The sequence below is a fragment of the Megalops cyprinoides genome, chromosome 6 (genome assembly GCF_013368585.1).
Source record: "Megalops cyprinoides isolate fMegCyp1 chromosome 6, fMegCyp1.pri, whole genome shotgun sequence".
Taxonomy (NCBI): Eukaryota; Metazoa; Chordata; class Actinopteri; order Elopiformes; family Megalopidae; genus Megalops; species Megalops cyprinoides.
In genome coordinates, this window is record NC_050588.1 from 27,673,022 (window position 1) to 27,699,642 (window position 26,621).

The 26,621-nt window shown below is 38.3% G+C and overlaps 1 protein-coding gene across 8 annotated transcripts in view; it reads right to left on the reverse strand.

Annotated features, from left to right (window-relative positions):
- The window catches only part of atp2b2 (ATPase plasma membrane Ca2+ transporting 2), a 139,256-nt gene that overhangs the window by 105,784 nt on the left and 6,851 nt on the right, over positions 1-26,621 (reverse strand). For all 8 annotated transcript variants that reach the window (XM_036531103.1, XM_036531101.1, XM_036531099.1 and 5 more), the window contains exon 2: positions 1,965-2,036. The gene's annotated coding sequence lies outside the window, so the exon portion shown is untranslated. The remainder of the gene's footprint in view (positions 1-1,964; positions 2,037-26,621) is intronic.

Sequence of the window (26,621 nt, forward strand, 5' to 3'; positions counted from 1 at the left end):
GAAGCCAAGAAGATTACAAATTTAGCTGTTTGTTTTCTTCAGTAAAGATCTTGGCTGTTATAAAGTAAGTCTTATTAAACTTGTTGTCTGTTATATAGAAGTCTTTATCAAGCTGTTGCATCATTCATCAGCTGAAATAAGACCAGTGATGAGTTTAAATACAGAGGAACTGTCTTTCCACATTTTGTTTCCCAGGACCTTCTTCGGGACAAATAACAAGGGGCAGTTGATCCCGTAAGTGCCAACACTCAAGATGGAGACAGCGCTCATAAACCTGACAGATCACATCTGCAGCAAGCCCTGCATCCAGCTGTCCAGACCCCACTTTAATATGTACATGCATGCCAACACTAACATGTACACGCATACTGAACACACATGTAAACACACACACATGCATTGGCACACATGCACACACTCACATGCATTCACGCATAAACTGGCCTGCATACACACTCATGGACGCACAAACAGACACTTACATGCAACCACAACAAATATGCAAGCACAAAAAACAAACAGACATGCAGTAACCATGAACACATGCATGCACACACACAAAGACACATGTAAACACCACATGATGAGAGTAGGCAAGTGTAAGGCAAATGTAATGAGCTTAATTTACAGGAGCATCCCATTTGGAATCAAATGTATTGTGTCTGTTGAAACTGTTAGGGTAACTGGGTGAACACTAAGCTCATGTAACAGCACATAACAGGTATACAAAAAAATTCATTCTCCAATAACCCCACAATCTATAGATGTCCGCATACAAACAATGCAATCTGTATGCAATATCTACCATGCATTACACCATTGAGGCATGGTAGGAAAAACCACAGATTCTGAATTATAAATGTCGTCTGAGAACCAAAATAATATATGACCAGTCTACATTTGAGTCTGTGAACATAGAATATAATGTTTAACTTTGTCCTTAACCTTGAGCAACAAGTTTAAGCAGGCATTAGATTAGGCTCACAATATCCTTCATTAATTTCCATGATTGCTGTACCCACAGTGAAGGATAAATACTGACGAAATGAAGAAAACACTTGCTCTATTTGTTTGCTGTTCAACATTACTAACTACCAACTGTCCTGCTGGGTAAAAATTCACAGTAAACAGAAAGCTGACCTTTGTAGACCTCGATGTATCAATTCAATTCCCCCCATTTTACTCACTACTCGGGAAGTGTCATACTTTTTCAGACTTACGGTAAACCACCATGATCTGGTCAATTAAGTTCAAAATAAACACTGCGGAAGAAATGGAAAAAAGTAGCACTTTCCCAAATGTGTTATTGAAAGTTAAAGCCAAACCGCAAAGCGGGAAGGACTGATTTCCGTCCTTTGATCCGACTTCATGCAGCTTTTTCACCCAAAATTCCACCACGCTGAGGACTCACAGCCGTGCTGTGCTGTTCTAGCCCAGTGAGAAGCTCATTACAAGACATCATGTGTTTAAGGCTCAGCAGCCGGCCTCCTATGGGAATTTTGCGGGAATGACTGCGGTATGAATTATGAATTAAACACTTACAGCTTTTAGAGGTGTAGGTGGAATTTTTTTTTTTTTAATTGAAATAAATTGCGTGTCTGTGGTTTTCACTCGCAACTGGTCACTACCATTTACAAAAGCATGTTTGTTAACGGCTTTAATTAATGTAGACTCTGGTAAAAGGAAACAGGGGGAGATAATAACAGTAAATAACAATCTGTGCCTCTGTTTTGTTCTTCTCAGCAGGAAAGCAGCATCGATTGCAGCACGGGTGAGCAATAGCACCAATACCACCGGGACTGGGCAAACTTACCATAAAAAACTACCGGGCACATGTCCAGAGGCAGTGTGTCTTGGATGGCTGACACATTCCACCTCCCAGAAAACACGGCCGTCCCCATTCAAGGTGGATTTACTTCACAACCAATATGGTTATACAGGCAGAAAAATAAAAGACAGCTTACCTGTTTGTGGCGTGCACAGATGACTTGAGTGTAGGGATAAAGAATGCTTTAACTCATCTTGTTCAGTGGTCTCTGTGGGAGACAAACCAAGACACTATTAAATTCTTATAATTATTATATTTGTTGTTTTTGTCCTCATCACCATCACAATCATTATTGTCATTTATCATTTTCAACATTGCCTAAAATGAAAACTGTACAAAAATAAAAATACAATTAATATTTTACAATACATATAAAGGATATAAATCTATATATATATCCATATATCTTGCACACAAAACAGAAAAAAAACTGGAAAGGTATACAATAGCCATCTTTCAATGTTTTTAATCAACCTCATTTCTCTGTCATCAGTTCTGTTGTGCATTTCACAAACTAGAAATTCCAACTGAATAGATATGAGGAGGATCACTACAGAAAGGACCGCTTCCACATGCACACAAAAAAACCCTCATTTACTTTTGAACATTGCTCTGCGACCAGATGAAATCACAACTCAGAATGTCAAATGGAATGCTAATGTGCATCAGTTCGGTTCCCAGAGGCATATAAAGCAATTTTTCAGGAAGTATTGAACCACTTCCCGAGGGCGCCTCTTTCCTGCTTATGTAATTATTATAAACAGCCAATTAATTATGCACTCTAAATGAATTGAGTAACCCCATGGAGTGGGCTGCTTCGTGCTATTTTAGGAGGTGCCCCTCTTTCGGAAGGCTGTGCACAGGCCTCTTCAGTATCCCCCGTTCTGTCTGCATGGTTTCATTGATAATATCTCGCAAGGCACTTTAATGGGCTCCTAGGCTGTTCTTTGAGTCCACCATTTGCATTATCAAGTTATTTATTCTCAGGGCTAGAAGGGCTCTTTCCACTGGCCAGTATTTTCCATTGCTCTGAATGTAAGAAACCACTAGCTGACAGCACCTGATTTTCCATTATTTTCTACTCTGTATGCATTGTACAACTTATAGTTGTCCTTACAGCAAAAAAGATTGTTTGTGTAAACCGGGATATAATGGCGCCCGCCACTAAATGATTTTATGTTATCTGGAGAGGTACAACACCTGCTTCAGTGTGGAACAGAAGAAGAAACCTCACTGCCAAATGCAATTGCATTTCTGAAAATTCCACCTTTTAAAGTGCCCTGATCCAGGCCACCCTGTAAGAGGTAGTGAGACTGCAGAGTGGCAACGTTTTTGCTGTGCCATCAGGTTAATTTATGCTGAAGGCATACTAAGCAGCCCCGAGCAGCCGAAAGCAGTCTGATATGTGCCCCTGGCAGTGATGGCCAACGAGTTCAGTGCATGCAACGGTCACATGGCCTGGCAGGTTCCCATTAGAGTGCCTGCCACAGTCAGCAAGCTGTATCAAACAGACAAAATAGACAAAAAAAGAGTTTTGGACTGCAACTCTCAGAAGATCATTGTGAATGTCTTAGAGTTGGAGAAATACTGCAAAACCTTTTTTTTATTTTGTAGCTTAGCTGAAAACATTCCCTGGACCAAGTAACCCTACTGGATGATCTTAAACCAGTTTTATTCTAACACCGGCACCACTCGTACACATAAATGTTGTATATGACTGTCACTTCCCAACTCTCAGTACACAGGACTCATAATTATTTAAATCAAAAGGCACCTATTTGTCTGCTTAAATAAGGTTAAACAAACTATGGAACTATAAACAAACTATGGAACTAAAAAACGTAAAAGGTGGCCATTCAGAACACATATAAAGGAACACGACTGTTGGACTATTTGGCACAGATGCGGAAGCATCTTAAGGGACATGTGAGAAATGACCAGCCTCAGTTTGCCTGTGAGTGAGTGATGTGTTGAAGGTGGGGCTGTGTCATAATGGTATTACCTAACAGCACCACTGGGACTCCAGTCACTACAGAGGAAATATTGATTGCACCCTGTGTGACCTTATATGTTAGCTTGATCATTTCAGAGTGACAGAAGATTTCCCAAGGGGGTTCACCAAAAGGGCCATATCTACCTCAAATAGCCTGACTCTCTAAAAGAGGCCCTTATAGAAACTGACCAAAGTGGACCCTCCACCTAAATTTATATATGTCAATTTTAGCAGGGTCTGTTTTGTCAAAAGCATATGATGAAGCAGGAGGAAGAGGTCTTCATGCAATTAATAATACATCTACATAGCTCTCGTGCAGCTCAGCTGGCAATTATGCGTTCTCTGAGTGCAGACTGAGGCCTACACCCCACAAACCGATAGATCAAGTCTGGCCTATGTCATTAGCCAGTGGAGCACCAGAAAACAATTGGCTTTGTCCCACTGGAACAGGGTGGGCTTATGTTGGCCAAGGTTCCTTGGGTCACAGCCCTGTGAGCACCTCCTTGCCAGATGCCTATAGTTTAAACCTAGTACACATTACGATTTTTGAAAATTGTAAGCAAGTATACAGCAAGTGAAACTCTGAACCCTCACCTTACGAGAGGGCTACAGCAGCATTAGGGGAGTCGGGGCTGACAAACAACACAGGTTTCAAAAGCAGGAACTGTACTGTGTACTGCAACAATTTTAGGCAAACCAATCAAAACCAAATGTGTTAATGTGATGTTAAAGTTGGAACAGGTAAAAGAAACAGAATTAGCATAGCGTTATCATATACCATCATATCTCTAATCATTACAACAAAGTCATCATCCAAAGAGGGGGGTGGTGATGGGTTGAATTTCAGAGTTATATAATGCTCTTCACTGGGCACTGATGCTGCCCTATTAGGTTATACTGCATTTACTTTACCTCCAGGACACACAAAGTTTCCAACTATTTATAAAGCTATATTTATCCAGCTATAAATATCTAATAAGCTATCAGGTTATTTCTTTCCACTTAATCACACTTCATTTGTTTGCAGATAAACCACTAATACTAAATAACTAAATAAACCCTTTTGCTCCTGCCATGAAATTAAATTCTTCATCTTCCACCTGTATTTTAAGTCTGGTACTCACATCTTTTGCATTCACATTTTATCCTTCCTACCTCACAGCACTCAGTACCTTTTGCAGCAGTTCTACCACAAAATAAATGTTTTGTAGGTACACCTTTTTTGTAGGCACAAAAAAATGAATGGTTATTTTTCGCTGGGTCTTGGTAGGCTTTACCTTTTTGTGGAAAAACAGTAGGAATCAGGGAGAAAAAAATCAAACCTGCTTGACATCCAATCACAGCTCATAAAGTGCTCAAAAGAGCAATTATCCTTACTCATAAGACCTAACACAGTCTATAATTTAAAATGCTAAGCCAAGGTATGATTTCAGCATGCAAGCTCCAAGTAACACCAATTATAGCAAACTCATAGCAAACATAGGGCAATTAAAAATGAATAATTGAAGCTAAAATAGCAAAACTGTAATGTGTGTACTCATCAAAGAGAGATGTATTCCTCCTTCAACCTTGCAATAAGGCTACGAGTGTCTGCTTTTCTAGCCTACAGTACCCCTAAGCAGACACCATGTTCTATCAGTGTTACCCTTGAAGTTTCTGGGACAACAGGTGCCTTTTGCGAGCCTCCCTTTTCCTCCAGTGAAAAATGAGTGGATGGATTTCCAGAGCAGCTTAGCCAGGATAATTGCTGTCATGCATACTGTCCTGTCAGTTACTCAGCTGGTGCAGGGCTGACTCACTGGAGTCTGATCTCTGCTTCAGCCCAGCTTTAGAGCACATACATCACTCATGACCCTCACCATAGAAACACTGCAGTGCATTGTGGAGAGAGAAAAAAAAAACAGTACATGGGGAACACGTTTCACAGAGAATCAGGAGTCAAATGCAAACAGTGGTGCCATATATCCAGAGTGTCAACAACTTGCCTAATGTGTAACATTTATGTTCATATAATTTAAAAATTGTGATACAATGCACAGATTAGTATCGTATACACATCTACACCCATTTGTGAAAATACATACACTATTGGTACCATTTGGCATGATTTTCATAAGGAGAATATGGAAAGTCACATACAAAACATTACATCACAAATAAGACATGCCATCTCTCATGTGTTTATACTGTGTTTAACACTTTCAACTGCTGGGCTGTATGCTTGATGCTCTATAACTGCATCAAGAGAGGAAAAGAACAGGAAGATGATGGTATCCTCATTCACACAACATTTCAGCCACAACAAACTTTTCTAAGTCAACCATTATCACGGACTGGTACAGGCTGAACGCTGGCACAATAACAATAACAGAACCGTGAAATGTGTTGCAATCTAAATTAGAATCTGAAACAGCAAACAGCCACGCCATACCTGTGCCAGTTCAGATGAGGACAACCCTTAATTTTTATGCTATGATTGCCATGGGCACAAAAGATAGGGACAGGTCATGCGTCTCCATGTAGTCCAAGAGAATGTGGGCACTGTGCACTGTGTATCAAAGTATCAGCAGAAAGTATTATCAATTAAGCTGTGCTGCTGTAGACTGTTGGGCTGCATTTATCTAAATGTAGTAGTTATACAGTGTATTTCATAACAAATTATAACAATGTTCTGCAGTCTTTCCCCTCATGTGAGATATGCTTGTGTCGTATTCAAAATTAATAGTCTTATCTCATAGCCACAACAGGCTGCTACTGTACATCTATTTTATTTTCAGACTAGAAAGTACAGAGCTCCCAAGTAGCCCAGTGGTCAAGGCGCGCACCTTGAGCAAAAGTTGAGCTCTATGGCTCAGGTTTGATCACAGCCGTGTCATTAGGGAGCCCTCAGTGGTGGAACAAATTGACTTCATTCCAACTAGGACAGCGGTGGGTGTGGCAGTATGGTTTACTCGTCTCAGTGCTCTCAGGCACCTTGCAAACTGTCAGACACCTGAGGGCTGCTTGGGTGAAATCAGTGGAGCAGCACCTATCCTCCAATATCAAAGCATGTGTGTCATTGGCTGTATACGAGAGTATTCAGCAATTACATTTGTCTCACTATACACAATGCCATATAATATAACACATGCAAACACTAATACAAACACTGTGTGTCTATATGTATATACATAATGTTAAATAGTGTTTGTATTTACTGCTGTATTTAATCAGACCCCAGGTGTGTTTTCTGCTTAAGGTCATGACATCACCAAAGACAAAAAGGTGATCATATCATTTTTGTTTTTTTCTTCTGATCACAGAACTGAAGAGAAGACATAATTCAGGACAGAGAAAAATAGGGCACCCCCTGAGCCATGGAAAGCTTTCTGACAGTGTTAGCATTTCTTCACTGTTGCATTGAAAAAAGGTCTCATTTTCATGATTCTACACTCCCAAATGTAATTAAAGAACAAGAACAAATAAAACATGCAGGTATTAATATTAATACACGTTGATATGCAATACCACAAATGAAAATAACAAAATACAAGGAGACATTAAAAACTGATTTTGCAGTTAAGGTAACATTACCAGTTCTGCCATATATACTGTAAAGATCACATAGGTATTAATGCTGACTGTTTCCAAGCTCTAAATCTTATACAATCTGTGCATTTTGCCAAACCATCTCTTACATTTTAAATCACTCAGCTGAAATACTGTAAAAATAAAATAATCCTGGCATATGCTAATGATAAAGCAATCATGGAATATGAACCATCAACAATCTACAGCTCTGTAATTCAGATGGTGGGCAATCACATACTATTCATTTGAAAAGGACCCTGAACAGCATGTGTCAACCATCTTTGTCAGGCAGCTAAGCTAGAAAGTACCCGCCCCTGCCTAAAATCTGTCACAAAACTTAGTGAAGACATCAATATATGTGCATGTGTGTGTGTGAGTGTGTGTGTGTGTGTGTTGCTATGTCTTCATCTACAGTATCTCATATGTTGAAATCGTTCTAACAAAGGGTTACTGTAAGCATAAAAAGTACACCTCTTTCTCCAAACAAATTGTCATTATATTTTGTAAATATTCAGGTCCTCTGGGACAAATCAGGAGCCTTACTTGTGTTTGATGTGCTTCTTTTCTTTTTAACTTTATTTTAGGCCTCCTGAGTCATCCTTTCCCAAGTGTTTCCAGTCTCTTCGTGTCTCTGTTCCTGGCAAGAAGATTGTTACTGCAGATGTTCCCACAATCACTTAAGCATTACGTGTACATTTACTTTCCATTTTAAGAGATGAAGTGCACACTTTCAAAGTTTCCATGTACTTTCACCATAAAAAAAAACAAAATACCTCCTCTTAATTTGGAATTGCTGAGGAGCAAGGATGATCCATCGGATTGCAAACGTCTCAAGTAATTCCCTCCTTCCTGTGCTTTGTTTTGGTAAGGTGACTTCCATAGAGAATGCCCTGACAAATCTCTATCATATAAAGAATATTACCCTGGGATTAAGCTGCCAAAGCAATACAAACCATGGCACATCCTTAAGTCTATATATATATAATTCTATCAACAGCACATGCAGAACACATAACTGTGGCTTTGCTTATCTATTGTATCTAAATAATTATGTTGTCGTAATGCTCTTTTGACATGTTAGTTTAACACAAAGTAATCTAACTCATTTTGTGCTGCTTCTGACAATAGTCTAAGTTGGAGGAGCTAGCTGGAGTTACCATGAATCAGGTGGAATTTATTTAAAATAGAACACTGGAGTCCTTTCAACACTGCTTGTAAAGTGTGCAGTAAAATTCTGTGCATTTTTATGGTCTTTCAATCAAATTTCCACAAAAAAGGGACTGGGAAGGGGTCATGGAATTTTAGCACTCCATTGTGTTAATAACCTTTCTGAGTGAAAGAAAAACACACTCTCTGTTTCCTGCATACGGTAGCATTGTGATTCCAATATAATATACTTGCTCACTTGTTTATTCATTCACTTGTTTATCCATCCACTCATTCATCATTTCTAATTCTGTAAAAAGGGTGCTTTTAAGGCAGAGGAGAATCCTGAATCATGTAAGATAAAACTGCATTCTTTTTAGACAATTCTACTTTAAACCTTTGTAAATACATACTGTAAGCTTTTGAAACATAAGATGCATTTTTCAGGAGGCCTACAAAGTTGACTGATGTGTTACTGCTTCCTACAATTGTTTATCTCTGCAGACCACAATGCAAGAAACAACTCAGACCAAATCAGAAATAAAGACATAAATTCAATGCAATGCATCTCTGTGGATAAAACAAGTAAGCAAAAAAAGCATACAATTTACTTCAGCCTAAACCAAACAAGCAAAGTATTCATATGCATATTCATTTGCTTGTTAGGGAATATATTTCCTTCGCTTCCTTTTAAAAACAACCGCATACTAATTATTTTTGTGAAAAGAGTACTTACTCTAAAACGTGTGTGAAAGCATGGTACAGTTTACATGAACATCCTGTGGTCGGCGGAGCTATAAATAGTCAGCAAAGCCAGATCTCGCTTTTCCATGCACATAATGCATTTGTCATGAGAAAGCTCATTCTGAGGGCTGAAAAGCCAGCAGCTCCCGGCTGGGGCCCTGCCCATGACATTATGAGAGGAATAGCGCTGTGCTGCATACCTACATCTGAGGCGGGCTTGAGCACCGTGAGATCACATAAGGTCAGAGCGGAACAGCTGCAGCCGGCTCTCCCCAGCAGGTGACCGCGCCCGGGCGAGTGCCCGCTCCTTTTTCTCCGAAGCCGGAGAGCGCACGCATTTCCGGAGATGTACGGTACGGGCAAACGTCACTTGTGTTATCCACTAAATCCCAATATAATCTGTAACTTGAAAATCCATACACTGCAATATATAGAATAATGGACTCCGAGCGTGTTTTGATCTGATTCCACCCTCTCGTCTGTGACTGACCAGCAAGGAAAGTCTTGGCGGATGGTTTTTATTACATTCTCTCCTGCTCTGTGACATACACATGCCACCAAACATATATCACTGTCTAAAACTTATGGCAGAAAACTAAACTGTGAACCCTCATTGATCACTGTGGGGCAAGTTTGCCAGGGTTTCTTGCATGTTGCATCTAAAATGTAGTTTCTTCAAAAAAATAACAATGAAACGGCTGGGGTCAGAGAGCATATTTTCAGTACCAGGACTGGGTACTTCTACTAAACAGAGCATCAGGTTGCCAGCATTTAATGTCTTTATGGAATAGACATGCGGGGCCAACTGGAGAAGTGGACTTCCCATGCCCTTTATGTCAGAGCTGGACATCTCCCATAGGCAATGCGGCTTTTAAATAGATCCCCCTCCCTCCAACGGGTCTATTAATAGCAACCATCTTGTGCTTTCCAAAGTTTTTCAATGATACGGATTAACCTTCCACAAAGAAACTTAAGATGCTACAGCAGCTCAGTGGTCCCTTGTTTTAACAATGTTGTTGTTGGTCCTCAGTTAGAACACTGTGTGCTAGATGTTTCATAGTAAAGAGAAGATAGAATATTGGTATATATTAAAGCAACAGGAGTCGCAAACCCACCGCATAATAGACATGGGTAATTTAAAGGTTATGTTTTCACAGGGGAGCACATCAAAAATCAAAGGCTACTTCACTGTGGGAAATATACTCCCCTCCAAACAAGAACGATCAATTCAAGGATTTTTTTGGATCCTTATTTTAACATTGTTTTTTTTTTTACCTATATTTTAGCTATATTTTATTACTGATGTGTTACTTGATGCAACACTGAAGTGTTCAAATTATTTGCAATTTATAATAAAAATATATACAATACAATAAACTACCCCAATCCATTCCTATATACGCATTTCTTCCAGGAGACTGGCCCACCCTGACCCAGCAGTATTTTCCATTAAAATCACATCACATATGTATGGCAACGCAAAACTGTAATAAATTTTGAAGTATAAATACAGTGAAGTATAAATACAGTGTGTTTCTATGTTTCTATTCTATGTTTCTCTTGAATGTGTGTGTGTGTGTTTCGGGGAGGTCTAGGAAAGAGCTGGTCCTGACTATGCTTTGCAAAAATTGTTTGCGCTATTACCGAAATTAGGTATTGTTAAAATTCTCCACACACCATTCACATGGGTTGGTTCGAGCACAAACAGTGTCTTGATATAGCTACGTATCTCCCAACTTAGGGGAAAAATAAAAAATAAAACTGATTAAAGTAATTACTGCCTGGACCTGCATTAAGGTAAGCTAGAAGATAACTAGATAAAATTACCAAAGGTACAGCACATAACTACCTACGAAGATTGTTACATAGGCTTGACATAAAAGGGATAACAGTTGAGGTAGCCAGGTTGCTAGCTACCTCACTAGCTCCTAAAGCACAGAAACAACTTGCTTCTTTCTAACCACGATCTGGGTTGATGGTTTTGTTGATGATTTTGTGCACTGTAGCTCGCAAATCTGTCACACTAGCTAGCTGGGAGCTAATGAAACCTGAACAATGCAAACTACAAAAAGGATTAGTAAATGTGTATAGAATGTGAAGGCAAACAGCTAAACCAGAACTTTCAGAAACGAAAAATAATCAGTATATCAGTGTATCATATCAAGAACTCTGTTAATATTTCCAGATCAGTATTGTTATGCTTGCTGGCTGAAAACCCTAACAAAGCATTTCAAAAAGAAATGCTCAAATACAATACTTTATTACTTTACTTTTTTCCATTGAACAGTTCTAATAAAAAGCAATGACAATGTTAACAAACCATGCTACCTTCCTATATACATGTGACCTCTTTTGAACAAAGAAATGGTTATTAGAGCTAAAAGCCTTGTAAATACTGCATAAAACAGAGCCTGTGCAAAGATTTGCTCTGCCTGTTCTTCAGGATCTTCAAGCGTATTGCTCCACAGAAGCTGTACGATGTCCTTGAAGGAGTGAAATGTGCACAGTTGTCCCCTTGTAGTTAAATTAAACATTATGGAAAAAGCACTTGAGGAATTGAATGCTTTTAATGTCCTGTAATCAGTGCTAATAATACAGGCAGCTGTTTCTGCTTGACAAATGAGTGCTAAGGCACACCAGGCTGCTCTCAGGTAATACTGCATATCTTCCAGACAGCAGAATCTACTGTGCATCCCCTTTTCACTGAAGGGTACACCTTATCAACTTCGTGAACCCCTCTATAGACCATCTGAGAACATGATGTGCATGTGTTAGACTGAGTACACTATGTCTCTGCTGAAACAGACAATCAACCTAAATACAACTTCCTGACTGAAATTCATGAATACACAATCATCTTTAAGGGAGTAAATTATTTATGGAGCATCATTCAACTTTAAGGAAAAATAAACATTCCAACAAGTCAGCATACAGCGATGGCTTTGTTGAGGAGATTTAGGAGTTAGAAATCCCTGTCTATGAACATTTTCAGCAGACACCTCAACTGAAATTATAGAAGAAGTAGGCCATACATGTAGGTCAGCGAAGAAAAATAGACTATGAGAGAAAGACAGCTGCTTCATGATACAATTAATATTCCTGTACAGTTACAACTTCTATCTGTTTTGTGCGGGGACTGAATTTGACCATTAATGGTGTCATACTGCAACTTGGCTGTGTTTTCTGTCATAAATTCTGTCATAAAATGGAAAACGTCTCATCAACCCAATTTATTTAGGGTTAAATGTGTATTGCAGGGAAAAATGTATATGTGGTTTTTAAAAAAGTTTTTGTTTAGCAATTATTTCTAAAATCTGTTAAATTACTGAAAGAAACAAAAATGAGTTGCCAGTCACATCTAGCAATCTTTGGGAGAAATTCAGGAAAATTACTTATTGCATTACACAATATATTTTATACATTCATGTAAATCTAGTGATACAGACTGGTTATTTTGAACTGCAGTCTTCCGTCAGAAAGTGGCTTGCATCTTTGTGTAGGCAGAATTACATATTGCTTCAGGCAGACATATGGCAATGTCTTCTCATGATTTTTTTATGTAAGTTTCATAAACTTATTTGTTTTTATAAAAGTTTCATTGACCCCATATGGCACCCTCAAACTCATAACCCCACCCCACCACCTCCAAACCCATAAATCAAGGAGGGATGACACATCTTTTATTCATCCGGCCCCTTAGGTTATGTATTATATAAACAAAAAGGCCATTTATTTAAAACAAGAAGAGTAAATGTATTTTTAAAAGTTTTAAATGTCCTTACATTTTACATAGGACATTCTTCATTTATATTTTAGCTCTCACAGAAAATATAAGACTTTAATAATTCATATATGTTAAATAAATGTATTTGTGTATATTATAAGTTCAACCACTCAAACTGTAAATAATACCACCAATAATGACAAACATACCACCACAAAAATCTTTACAATACTGAATTCGTCAGGTAAATCATGCTTAAAAATGTTTATATGTTCACAATATGTAGCATATTGAAAATAAAAACTGACATCATTACTGCTCTCTTTTGATTGGTTATTTAATGCAAAATACCTTGTGAAATAAGGGTGTTAAGAATGATCCTCTTTGTTGTGTTAAACCCATGATAGGAGAGCACATATGCACTACATACTGACCTAAAACCCTAAACAGACATGTATATAATATGCATAATACCTGCATAAATGGAATATACAATTAATATAAATTCACTGTACCTGCTTTAGGTTCAAAGCATATTTACTAAAATGAGAAGGCGACAACAAAAAACTCCAAATAAGAACTTAACAATCTTAACAAGACAATCTTAAGATTATCTTATTAACAAGACAATCTTATTTACCAAGACAAATTTAGCTAAGCTAGTAAATTCAACAATACACGTCTGTTGAAGTTGCAGCAGAGCAAAACCAAAAACACCACTGCCTTTTGGAGTACATCCACTCTGACCATTCATGGAGTATGTACAATAAGTGTCTTCATATGCACACCACTGAGGAAAAAGCATATGTTTTATTAAACAATCTGTCAAGTGCAAGAGGCTTAAAGAAGAGACAGCACACATAGCTGAATTTTAAGATATTGTTCTACAGGAAAGTAATTGCTGCCCATGGCCGTTACTATACTGCATCACTGCCCAGACGTTGATATGGAATGACATAATGTGAGCCTAATAGCACACAGATTGTCCATCACTTCAATCGGTACCCTACAGCAAGTGGAAATACTCGATTCAGCCTACTCAAAAGAGACAAAATCATTAATAAAAATGAAAAGGTCAGGATTTTCTTCTCGAAACATTCATAGAGCACAAGACAAACAGTACCAGTAGTTTACTGCGGATTCTGTGATGATACATAATAGTGCAATTAATGTCTTCTTTTGCTGCAGGCTTCAGTAATAAATTCAAAAGTAAAACGGAAATGACTCACAAATATATGAAGTCGACCAAAGCAAGAGAGCAGTGTAAAAGCTTTTTCCTCTGAGGATGGATGCAAACATACGTGCACACGCACAGGCAGGCATACACGCATGCATACACTTTCACCATTCACATAAATAGCATTTAAGCATTTTTTTTTTCCCTTGGTTTGCCTGAAAGCGATGGATACTGTATACTGAGCCCAAGTACAGTATGTTTATTTCATAAGTGCACTGTATGATGGCTTGAGGGCATGGCTGTGAAGTATTTTGGAAAAGAGTAAAAGAGGTGAAAACCCTGAATCCACAGAGTGTTGGCCAATACTCAATATCTGCTTTGGCTGTTACTCATGAAATTTCATCTGTGATGAATATCCTCCCAAATTGTATTACTCAGTAGGGAAGAACATTTGAATGTTTCGAATGAGAATCAGAGCTTTAACCTAACACTCAAATGTTTGTATTCCTGTCATCTGACACATCACGCATAGCAAGGATATGATGATAGTCTAATCACTATCAACAGTCTTATTACATCTATTATTACTTTTTAATATTATTCATAATTTGCAGAGCAGGTGCCCCCAACCATAAATACTTAAGAGTAAAAATTCACATTTGAAATATTCTGTAGCCCAGAATATTCTGTTGCTGCTGAGTATTTTAGGTGAAGTACCAAGGACTTCACTGCAGTCATCAACATCCCACATGATTTATCAAAATACTGGAAATCAGCTGGCTTCTGCTGAAAAATTACCAACAGCATTAATAAAATCAAAACCCCTATGAAAATTTTTGACTGGATACAGGCTAGAGGATTTATAATCAAGTGAATCTCACTAACTGAACCCACTAATTTGATTAATTACATTCATGTGCTCACACTGAAAATCATTGAATGTTAGACCATCCAAACTACCTATTCAAAACTACCTCATAGTCAGTGTCTTTATGCACATCAGTTTGCAGTTCACTTTAATAGCATGAGTACTGCTGCATTTAATAGAAGCAGTCCAACCGACAGTCTAACCATAATTAGTATTAGACTCAATTACCATTAAGCACGGTCTCAAGGTCAGTAGCTAATAACAAAGAATTGTAGAACCTATGACGCAGATCTATATTGTGTTATGTTTAGGACACTGAGGAAGATATGCGTCACCAGTTTCACAAACAAATCTGCCTGTAAGCAACATCTGGAAAAATATAAGAGGGTTTACATGTTTACTTATCCACGCTACGATAATATGGTGTGGTCTGCAGTATCACAGAGGAGGTTAAGGAACTCAACAGGAGGCACTGTGTGCACTAACATCACGGCAGACATTCTCAGCTGTCACAAAGCCGGCACGTCCTACATGGCTCCTCTGAGAGACTGTGACAGAACACTGTTGTGAGAGTGCCGCGTTCCAGTCTAGGTCTGACATCACGTAAATTCCATTTTACATATCACAGTGATTTTCCTCCAGATACCTTTCTGTGTGCTTAAATGATTGCATTAATATTCAGATAACCTTTCTTCTCTGTGTGCTTGATGAAAGACTGCTTTATTACTATTTCCTGTTCTGAGAGTGAAAAAAAAAACATGCCGTTTATAGGAAGTGATCACTGGGCATTTTTTTCTTCAGCGGTCAATGTGACAGGAGAGGACAGTCAATTTGTTATATTGCATGCTTCTAAGTAAAACCCGTTTTATCACAGCCAACAGGGAGATGCCATTTATTTATACAGATGAAAGATGTTCAACAGAAAACCACCTTCCCCAAACAGCAGCCACTGATCACTAAAATGGAAGAGGGGAAAACCATATTATCTAGGTTAGATTAAAAGAACGATGGAACTGCTCCCTAGAGGAACAATGGGAAATGATCTGTCTTTGATCCACATTGAGCTCTACTCTTTCGCTCAAGACAGATTTCTCAACCACAGTCCTCTGTGATTAGAATGTCCCCTTTGTTTAATTCAATCACTGCCATCGAAACCTATTTGAAAATGTGCACTCTTCCTTACGACCACCAGTGTATTCTTCTGTTCTACAGTCAATGCAATCAGATGTGAGTTTGGCAGGGGAAGGGGGGGGGGGGGGGTTCAGTGCAAAACAGTAGCAATTTACACAAGGCGTCACATCAGCTACAACCTGGCATATGAGATGAGGGGGCCCTTGGCCAAAGGGGAAGAGTGCCCCCTGCTGAAATCCTCGGAATCTGTTTGTACTCCAACGTGAACTTGACCCCCTTCCACAGGAACACGCCGACCCCCACCAAGGACCCACCAGCGCATTAATACACCATTAATATTCCACGTTGCTGCACGCCTCCAATGGCCTCATTTGCCAGTGCCTTTACAGGGGTCCGAAAACGATGAATGTTATTAGCAGGGGATACAGAGGCGGGCTGGTGTAATTTCAAGGGGAAACTGTGATTCAGCAAGGCAGAATAACGGTAGTGTCCATTGAGGACTCATTCCCTGTGGTAGCTCACAAAGGCAACAAGACATTTTAAACTGCAATTTTTGTAACCACACAGGGGGAATGATACTGCCATGGTTTTCTCTCTTGAGGAATATGATGATGTTGACAGGACATTGCAGAAGTCCTGTGAATGACGTCAGAGCTGATGAAAAACAGCCTCCATGTTTCTGACGTTACTCGGGCGTCACATTCATTTTCTGATATACAAGGCAGGGTTATCCGAAGGCCTCTTACACACTAACCAAAAAACAACAGCTGGAGCACAGTGCAAACAGCAGCTAACATCCTCTACTTTAACTATTCATCAGGTGTGCTTTCCTACCTAATGCCAGCTGCTTCTCTTGCATAATATTATCACCAATTGCTGGATCAATGTCATTCCTTAAACTCTCTTACTTCACCGCTACCATTCCCACCAAAGCGACCACAGAGACCTGTGGACCAACAACATAAATGGAATAATTACATGTTCCTGAATAAATGTACACTTCATGGTTTTCACAGTTTTGTGTGAAAAGAGATTGATCTCGTAACTGAAAATTCAAAAACTTTTTTTTTTTTAATCATCATGCATGAATGTATTTTATATGTCAAATGATTTCTCTATATCTGGCATGTCCTGGAAATCATGTTTCCCCACAGGGGAGAAGGCAAATCAGTTTAAAGGCATGTTACTAATCCATGCATATAAGTCTTCACTACTGTGCAAGTAAAAGTAACTGACACTTAAACCAATTAAATTCATAGGTTAGTTTACCTGAAGTATATGGTGAACTGTAGTGTTTCTTTCATTGTTTGAGTACACTAAATATATTTTGTTTGTTTTGCTATCTGACTGTTCTTACACTGCTTTGGGATTGTTGTTCTGTTAATTAACTGTAATAAAGTGTTTTTTAATGTTCCCTGTGGTTCACTGTAATGAAACCTGTCTGTTTGTTTGTAATGTTATTTGACTGTAATGAAGCCACTTTCTCTGTTTGTTTTTAATGGACTGTACTGAAGCTGTAAGGCAAGAGTCCCAGCGAAAAGTGCTGGAGTTCCAAGTTTCCCACAATGCACCGGGAGATCCAGGATGGCGCCCACCTGCAGGAGAGTCTGACTCACTCAGCACTTCTCTCTTTATGTGATCCAAGTGCTGCTCATTTGTTGACTGAAATATCGTTGCTTATAGATGAAAAATTATGTTCAGCATCACTACTGAGTAGGTGTAAAATGCAACTGAACCATAGCGTCGTGCCCTTTGTTTGATTGGCGTAATCTCCTTAGATTTCACACCTCAGTCGGGCGTGAAATAAAAGCTCCTATTTTTCCCCACATTGTTATTTCGCACACCTGCTTAAGGTCTCTGTGAGTTGCCTGTCAGCGTAATTTGTACCTTGTCATTTGCTTGACATTGAAATCTTAAAAATGGAATCAGGAAAAACAGACAGAACATGCCACATTTGGAGGCTAGATTTTCCAGAGTGATATCAAACATTCACTTGACATATCTCAATGATACTTTCTGAATTTTATTCAAGGGACTTTTTCTTTTACACCTGGTGTATGTGTCCTGCACTACCGTTGTAATATGAGAGACACTAGAACTGACACTAGAACTGATGTCAAATTCCTTGTATGTGTAGACGCATGTTTGACCAATAAAGTGTGATTCTGACTTTCAGCAAAGGAAATCAATCAAATCAAATATGTTATTAATTTTTCTTCATGAGCACCACAGAGCATCATGTTGAAGCCATTCTTTCTTTCTTTCATTTGCATTCAGGCACCGGGTGCAAAGAGTGACTTTCAGCAAAGTCACACTTTGCTGAAAACATACTATCACAAAAGCAGAGACAGTTGTTCTCTGCCACAAAAAGTGAATGATCCAGTACAGTTGAAAGACAAAACAGTTTCAGCCATGAATTCATTCAAGAGAAACATAAAAACAAAATCCTAGTGGGCAATACTCCTTTGTCGGTTTCAGTGTCTTTCAGAGAGGAATCTTAACAGGAGACTCCACAGCGCTGAGAAAAGAACAGAGTTATGGTCACAACGCTGCTGTCAATGATGCAATAAGCCAGTGGCAAAACTCTGTTGACTGCTGACTACAGACAATCAAGAATTTACTCTCCTTTGTAATGTAACAAAATGAAGATGAAATCAACTGACATGCACACTGTGATTTCTAACAGCATTAAGAGCGTGTTTCACTGAAGGCGATATGTTTCAACAACAGCCCTTTGGCTTTCCTTGGGTCAGATGCCATAACAAGATCAAACACCAACAAAAGTACTGGGAGTCGTCCATCCGCAGTGACCTCTTAAAAAATAAATGTCTGTAGAAAAAGCCATGTCACTGATAATGCGTACACCCTGCTATGTTGGTGGAGGTAGGGAAGGGGGGGGGGGGCATCATTTTTCCCTCTCACTCCAAGGATGACTACAATAACAGATGGGATTGCATGACAGCGCTATAACTTATGACTTAGGACTGACAAGTGAGTCTCAGGAGAGCCAGTCCTCTTTCCCCCATGGTCAGTGAAGACACAGCAAAGAGTATGCATGGCGTGGGGAGGGAGGATCTCACAGCTGACCGACTTTCTCAACACATTACGATTCACCTCCATTAAATCTACCACCTTGTAAAATTGTCACATCATTTACTGACATTCAATCCCAAATGCACTGCATGCCAGAATTATTTAGGGATTTTTACTGTGATTGCCTCTACCTTCTCCCAGTAATTATTCTCCCTTTGCAAACAATCTCTGAAGTGATACCCATGTTGGGTTTACTGCTTTCCGAGCAAAAACGAATACCTTAATCATGTACGACTTAGCAAAAGACAACTAAGACAAGGTTTGATATCAAATTCTCAGTTAATGGAATTTGTGAATACATTTTAAAATGTTCTATTAGAGGGCCGAGCAATATTAAAGTAAGATGAATTTTCTTTTCTAACACTTCAGCATGTTTCATCATGGCTTCTAATTGGTAGACTATCCGTACAGAAGTTACTAAAATTACTCCTTACGTTGCACACATCCATATTTTGTCAGGATTGTGCCGGCATATTCCACCCTCTGTCTCCTTTGTTTGTCCTGTATTATGACTTTGACTACGCTGATGTTCTGTTGTTCGTTGCAATGTTTAGCTGTAGCCTTAGACAGTTAGAGATGTGTCAGCAGTGTTCTTGCTACACTCATCAGCAATGTTTCAGCAATCGTTTTTAGAAACAGTTGGCTTGTACTTTGAATTTAGTTTACATTGTTTTAAATATGTCAAAAACATATTTGGGAGTAGGGAGCACAGGAGGACCTGGGAAGTGCTGATGAGTGAGAAACAGTATTTAGGTTACAAAATTTCACTGAAACATTTTACATAAAAACATTTCACTGAACTCACACTATTGTGAAGGGTGTGCTGATCTCAGAGATATTCCGTTTGCAAACCACAAAGCCCAATTCTTCGAAGGTAGATAAATTATTTACTCGAACCTTGTGGTTATTTTTAATTAATGAAGATCAGTGGAAATTGACCACCCTAAAATAATACCTGAACCAGATCACTAGACGGCACCTGTGTTAGATACTGTTTCAGGTAATGTTCGCTTCCCCGGCATCTGATTGCTCCTTCGAAAGAGTACTTTCGAAGTGTATATTGCTTTTTTTTTTTTTTTTTTTTTACCCAAGGATATAATCATTCCAGAAAATTATACATGCACTGTTCTACAGAGTGGATACAGCATATGCTGGAAAATAAGCAGTAAAAACACTGAGATGATTTTAGTGATCTGGTCTTTCTTTCTCCATATGTGTGGCGTAATCTGTGTTTTTGTTCTAAAGACGTATAAGTGAAGGAATGACAATGGTCCATTTTTAGCCCACTCTATCAGCAGGAGGGTAACTGAGTCTGTGAGAAACGGCGCAGAGGCACAACTGAACAAACAGGCCCCACGGGGCTCACTGAAGCAAAGATGGAGATATCTGGCGTGCTCTCTCCCACCAGCATTCACGCATGTGGCAACGTATGCCTGTGTGCCTCTTACTTTCAGCATTCTATTTCGTTCATCTATGTATGGTCACTTTTGCAATGTGACCAATCACGTCTCTGTGTATCTACTGGATTATGTAGCGCCATGGTATGTCCACATTTATATCAGCATGCAGTTAACTTCTAGATAGCTAGTGCAAAGTACAGCAGTGATGATTCACTATGTAGATATTAATTCAGGGAATAAAAGAATTTAATCTATAACAATGGCCAAGAATGCACCCATGAGCCACAAGTGTTAGCCACATGTACACTACATCATATAAACTGCAGCGCAAAGCAACATGAGTAGCCGTGTCCAGTTGCACCTTTCTGAATTCATGTGCAACCTCAGTCTAATAATATCATGCTTTTCCCCATATTTTAAACCTCATTTTTGTAATATATATTTTGGATATTAAGTATTTTGTATTCCAGACATCCCATGCATCCCCTTGATTGAATAATGTAAATGGAGCGCTCAAAGAATATGAATCACTCAAATTCCTGTGGGTAAGAGCCTTTAGAATAATTTATAAATGACAAATTCCTGTACAATAGAGATTAACAATGGCAATTTCTCCCTCTGGCCTCTAACGTGAACGTATATCTACAGCTTCTGAAAACAGCGCTATGGCTGTCTTTTCAGAGGGAAAAAAAATTAATGGAGGTCCATAAAACCATTCACGGGGGAGCACTTCTAGAAAGGTGAATCTCCTTAGAAAAAAACCCAGATATGCAGGCGGAAGGACCGGATGGGAAGCAAATGTGGAGGTCTAACACAGTTCAGTCCAGTTATCACACTGAGCTCACAGTGAATAATGGAGGCTGAGATGTCAGCAGCAGATGGCACTGAATCTTTCTTGCACTATACTCAAGGTCAAGGGGAGAGATTAAATTACTTGCAATATACCACCGCATAAGTACTAACATTGAGGCAATGCATGATACCCTGTGCACTCTAATGTCCTATGTGACTGAACCCAGGAGAGACCGGGATTGTCGTCACCTCTGTCACATTGATCAAGACCGAGACAGCGGAGGTGAATCAACTTTCTGCTATTAATAGTGTGCTTGTTAAAATGCATTGCATTTTTTCCAGTTATAGCTTGTAAAAGTGTTTACAATATAACTTGTATGAATTACATATTCTGTGTTAGTAATAAATAGGCTTCACAGTATTTTATTAGAAAAAGATGAATTAAGAATGAAATGGAAGAAAGAAATACTTACAAATAAAAATATGAGGAAATACAAGTAATGTGACTGTGTGCACATATTTATGGATATCATTGATTTGGTTTGAGATATCTACACAGCTAATTTACATCTACAAACTACAGCTATCAGTCGATCTTCGCTATTGAGGATGTCAAATTAATATCTAATTATCAATAAGATCTACACATTCATCTGGACATAAATGGATTTCCAACCATTTGGCAACACAACAGAAGTGAGGAAATTTACCATTTTACTTTGATATGCTTATTTTCGGGACACTCTTGTTAGTGCTTAATCCTTTTTATCTATCTGCTGATTCTGAGGTAATAATGAAGTTGAAGAAGAGAACAGTATCAATTTAAACATTAAGTGTTATCTCAGGATGAGATGAAGGGAAAAAATTAATCTGAAAAGCAAGCAATGCCTTTATAAACCTCCAAAATAGAAAAGCCATAATAAAGATAAAATATATAATCCCTCGGAGCCAAGGTCACTTAGGACCGGTAAACTACCTAGACAGTGCTTCTGAATGACTGACCTTTCTTCCTGCTGCTAAGGGGAATTAGCATAGTCTTTAAAGCACACACTAATTTAGTTTGGGTATCTGCAAAGCAGTATGCTGGAGGAATACAAAATGATGTTGCTGTGGTAAGCTATTTTGGGGAAAAAAAAATCTAAAAACTACATACCATTTTTATGTGTAACTAGTCTACTTCATGTAAATTCAGAAAAGTGACTAAAATAAGTAAATTACTACAATAACATTACAAGCATAAAACATAGAGTCACCAAAATAAGTCTTGAGCAACTCTATGGAGGATGCACCTATTGTATACAGACAGTGGATCTTTTCAAAATAGGAAATTTGTTCATCTGACTTCACTAAAACAAAGCAATGTGCTTTAACTACAACAATAATGAGTCCATGATCGAAGTCTTATTAATAATTGTTCATTTTCAAAATATTTCAACTTTATAAATAAAAAGCTACAGACTGCTTTGAGTTGAAAGTATGCCTCCTAAAGACTGAATACTGAATGAAATGTGTGAACCGGTTAACCTTGTCTAGCAGCGTTATGTATGTCACACTACAGCACTGTCTTACTCTGCTCCTGGAGGGCCCCATACACACTGCTATTTGCCCAAATATCTACATTTAATCACTAAACAAACCACAACATTTAATTAGGATTATATTCTTAACAGTTTTGTAATTACTCATCCTACCCAGCCTTTTAAGAACTGAATTTGACATTCTTGGCTATCCATACTCAAGTCCTGTTTCAACAAACACAGATACTGAGTATACCTTGATTGATAAACAAGCTATGAAAAAAACCTCCTCAAGAACTCCAAAATGGCATGCAGTGGATTATATTAATTAATTATATTATATCAAGTATTTTCTGTATGTTATCAAATTTATATTTGTATCTATATGCAAATTATGTTCCCCTTGTAACTGTGCAAGCAAAGAGTACATTTATATGCATATGCATTAAAAAAAAGCTCTTAAATGTAGTTATTTTGCTTTATTTGTATATTCTGTACAGCTTGAGAGATACAGAAAACTGCAGAGTTGCTTAACAGTTTATTTAACATCCATGTTTGATTTTTATTGTTCTTTTAACAAGTCTCAGAACTGCAGCTACAGCTTTTTTTCTGGAAACTTCAGCTACTGTGCTGGAAAGAGGCATGCAAGGAATGTTAAGTCTACAAACAGGGAAAAGTCAGGGTGATTGCTTACATATCAGCAATATGTATACTGAGTGGATTTATGGAAGGTAATCCCCTGCCCATGACACCATTACACATACAGGATAAAATGTCCCCACCAACTTATTGCTCTTTCTCCACTGGCACTGGGATTCATTTTTTAATTAGTGCAGATTTGCACTTAGCAAGCGTCAAGTGGAAAGCAGATTAAAATATGGCAACTGTGGAAAAATTAGGCTGGGTGAAAAAAACATTACAATTTTTTTCAGATAAACACAAGATAGATTACATTTCCTATAGGGCAGTCTTCATTTCAGAAGACAATCGTGTGTCTGCAGGTGAAGTTTCACTTCTGGGTGGTAATGTCAGTGTGTTCTCACACCTCATTTTAACAAAAATGTTAGGGCATTGGGATATTGAGTGTGGAAAAGGCTACATACTCTACTTCGAAAGATGAAAGGTTGTATTTTCCAAAGGCTGGACTTACTCCTTAACAGGACTACTAAATTCATATTAAAGCTGCTATCTACCTTATAACTGTATTTTAGAAGGTCTCACAATTCACAACTACATTATGTGCATACAAATACCCTCAACTGCTGCAAAGATGGGGACAAGTATTTATATATATATGTGCCTTTGGTAGTCATCCTTCTAACTGTGCCATACCTTTGCTAAATAAAACATGCTAATTGGTTGGCCAGCGAAGTTTCAGCTCCATGGTCACCAGACATAAAATGTAGATTTAATCAAAAGGACATAATCACATTCTGACATAATCTTAACTTAATCTGACCCAACTCCGAAGATCAATGTAAAGTAATGCATATGACTATCAGTGTTAAAGGCTGTTCTTACTTGGTTGGCCAGTAAGATTAGTTTGGGATTAGCCCTTGCTGTGGTTACCGACTCACCAGCACTGGCCTGCACTGTGGAGAGAGGAAGAACTGCAGTAGCCAGCTACCACAATCACAGCATGCTGATACGCTTGATGGCACTACCATAAAAAAACACAAGAGCATGTCATCAAAGAGAGACTCGTTTCAATCCAGCCTATACTTCATGCAATAAGCCTGCATGTTAGGTGGGTTACAGTATATAATATAATAATCACTACAGTAGAATGATAAATACCTTTAACAAATTTTAGCAACAGCAGTAATTGCAACTTTTATTATATAATTCAACATGCATATGCATGTAAGTATTTATACATCAGAATGTGTCTGTATACAGATATGTATACTTATCTGTGCGTGTATGTATATATACAATATACAGTATATGTACATACAAGAGTTGTCATTTCCATAACCACAGCCCATTGCTTTCACCTCTATAGGATACTGCAAATGCTGCAAGTTTTGATTTATGCCTTAAGCTGTATTTGTGTTGATTTCCTGCTCAAACTCAGAACGACTTGAAAGGATTTAACCCCCTGACACAACAGATTTGATCAGGTACAGCTTGTTAAAGCCCACTATCTTAATTACATCTTCACACTATTCTCCCATGGCCAATCAGATTCATTGTCTTCTCACTGTTTTTTCAGTTATGAGTTTGATAACATAAAATGAAGTAAAATACTGTACTAAAATACACTATGCTGATTAAATCTATACTGCATCGGGTCTTCCTCTAAAATCAACATATAGTGTACTTCGCTCCATCTGTTTAAAAAAATGTAACTCCAGATTTCAAAGTTTCTCAGTAAATGGAGAAACAGTAAACTCAAAATACTGCATTTGTGGTGATACCTATGCTATAGCTTTCAATTATCATAAAATTAATCATTACTTATTAAAGCAAGGTATTATAAATATACATTGAATGTTTTGGCATTGATTTTAAAAAGCTGGTTAGCCATGCTGCCTTTCTGGAAGCAATTAACATTGACAAACCCTTGCCAAGCTGCCAGCAAATTTGAATGTTTGCATGTGTGCAGAAGCACCTTCCTTGAAAACAGGCTTTCCTGTTATCCTAGAATCTTTCTTACAGTGCTGTCACAACAAAACTCTCCCCAGTATCAGTATAATTAATAAAGATTTCATATCGAACCATAAACATTACCCACGCCACTGCTGATGGGAGGAGAACTTCATTTTGGCAGATGTGAATGTGATGGAGAACGATTCTTCAAACACCTACATGATAATCCAAAAAAGCATTACATTGAGTGATGTGACTATGAAATTGCATCAAACCTCAACGCTTGATTCATTTTAAAAAATCAATCAGGAGAAAAAAAAGAGGCAAGCGAGAAAAAAAAAGTAGAAATTATCTGACTTAAATCCAACATGGATTCCCAAGGCAGATAACATCTACTGAGGGAATCAATTTCAATTTTATGGAAGAGGAAGCAACGATGTTGAGAGACAGGAATGGTCTCACCTTGGTAATTATCAACAGCCTATTATTCCTCATGCCTGAGGGTAAAGTGAGAGGTATACCCACCAAACCACCAGTACCCACCATAACAGCAGCAAAATTATTTTGCAAGCCACTACAGCCCTATGAGTTCCTCTATGGCACAAAGCAGTGGTAAGTGTTATCGTCAGGTTTTAGTGGTCAAAATCATATTAACATAGGGCAGGAGTGAAACATAGTGGTTAATACTAGACGTATGATTACAACAGCATAGGTTTGAATCTTTACAGGGATTCTGTTGCTGTACCTTTCAACAGGCCACTTGACTCACCCAGCTACAATAAAACTCAAAGGAGTATAAATGTGTAGTATAAAAGTATAAAACTATACAAAGGTGAATTCCAGACATATTTTAAGTCTTAAAACTCATTTTCTCGCACATTTTCCTCAAGCAAGCATTTGACAGTTTCTTCCCTGATATTAGTCCTTACATAAGAAGATTTTTTTATCTCACTGACCTGCATTAAAGAGGTTGTACATTTCACAGCTGAATAAATATAATGTCATTAGTCACGGGAAGCTAAATCATAATATTATGTTCATTGTGC